Source organism: Leptonychotes weddellii, chromosome 10 (genome assembly GCF_054177405.1).
Source record: "Leptonychotes weddellii isolate Sample4059 chromosome 10, ASM5417740v2, whole genome shotgun sequence".
Taxonomy (NCBI): Eukaryota; Metazoa; Chordata; class Mammalia; order Carnivora; family Phocidae; genus Leptonychotes; species Leptonychotes weddellii.
In genome coordinates this window covers 72,343,561-72,345,181 of record NC_138378.1, presented here as the reverse complement: position 1 = coordinate 72,345,181, position 1,621 = coordinate 72,343,561, and the positions used below count along the sequence as shown (strand labels likewise).

General features: G+C 43.4%; 1 pseudogene; it reads left to right on the top strand.

Annotated features, from left to right (window-relative positions):
• The first annotated feature begins 625 nt into the window (after window positions 1-625).
• Window positions 626-949, top strand: LOC102747884 (interferon-induced transmembrane protein 3 pseudogene; annotated as a pseudogene).
• The last annotated feature ends 672 nt before the right edge of the window (window positions 950-1,621 follow it).

Sequence of the window (1,621 nt, the reverse complement as noted above, 5' to 3'; positions counted from 1 at the left end):
CTCTCACTGTCAAATAAATAAAATCTTTAAAAAAAAAAAAGAATTTTATTTTGTCAATAATTATTTGTAAATCTTTGGCCAAATCAAGCTATTATCTCTGGACCATATTTTCCCATTTGTAAATGAAAGGATTAAGTGTAAGGCAGGGTTTCTCAACCTTGGCACTACTGAAATCTTGGACAGGATACTTCTTTTTTATGGGAGCTCTTCTGTGCATGGAGGGTGTTTGGCAGCATCCCTGGTGTCTACCCACTAGATTCCAGTAGGATACACTTTCCCCTGGCCCAGTTGTTAACTATCAAAAATGTCTCAAGACATTGCCAAATGTCCCCTGAGGATCAAAATCAGCCCTGGTCGAGAACCAGTGGTTTAAAGTAATTTTTAATGTCTCTTTATTTTTAAAAGTTCGCAATGTGAAAACTCTGGGAAGACAAATTGGACATACCAGGGAATGTGCACATAAAAATCCAAAGATGAGAATGTGTGAAATTATCCTGTAAAGCAGAGGTTCTCAATCTTGGATGAATATTAGAATTACCTGAGGAGCATTTCAAATTCCTGGTCTCGAGGGCCCAGAGCACGGTCGGGCATCCACATCCACACCACAGGTGCTCCATCTCCCACCATGAGCCATAATTCCCAGCACTTCTTCCTGGGTGCCCACAACGGCATCCCCCCAACCTATGAGATGCTCAAGGAGGAGCACAAGGTGGCTGTACTCGGGGTGCCCCAGAGCTCAGCTCCCGTGACAACCACTGTGATCAACATCCGTAGTGAGACAGCCGTGCCCACCATCTTCATGAACTGGTGCTGCCTGGGCTTCATGGCCTTCGCCTACTCCGTGAAGTCTAGGGACCAGAAGATGGTGGGTGACATGTTTGGGGCCCAGACTTATGCCTCCACCGCCAAGTGCCTGAACATCTGGGCCCTGGTCTTGGCCTCCTTCTGACCATCTCATTCATCATTTTTTTTGTCACTGGATCACTGATGATTTCCCAAACAATTTCAGAGATCATAAAACATTATGGAGGGTACTAGTAGCTGCCAGTGGCCTGAGGTTGTCACCTCTGTCACAGCGTTTTATGTACGTGTCAATCTACCATTGTAGTCAATAAAGCACTTGTGTGTGAAAAAAAAAAAAATTCCTAGTCTCAAGGTCAAACCCCTGACGAATTAAATCAGAACTCTGGGGGTTGAAAAAAGTTTGGGATTCCAGTGGGCAGCAGTTTGAGGACCACTGGAGAAGAGCTTAGTATGAGACAGAAATAACAATAAATCTGTTCATCATTTCTCATTCTGGTAATACTTCAATTCAATTAGCAAGAAAACCAAAACTCCAGTCTATGCTGGCATTTTCATAACACTGGGAAACAGGCCATCTTAAATCAAGCCAATCTCAAACTTTCACTTTAAATGAGGCTTACACCTATTTAGACGAGAGGTACATGGGCATAAAGAAACCTAAACAAAGTCAAAAAGCCCAGTATCTTGAAGGAGGTGCCACCATTCATCCCTCAAATCCTCTGTTCCCTGCAGTTATTGATCAGAGACCATGGCAGCCATTTTCTCCAAACCATGACTGTCGAGTCCATTAATCATGGTCAACAGAGATTATCTGTTC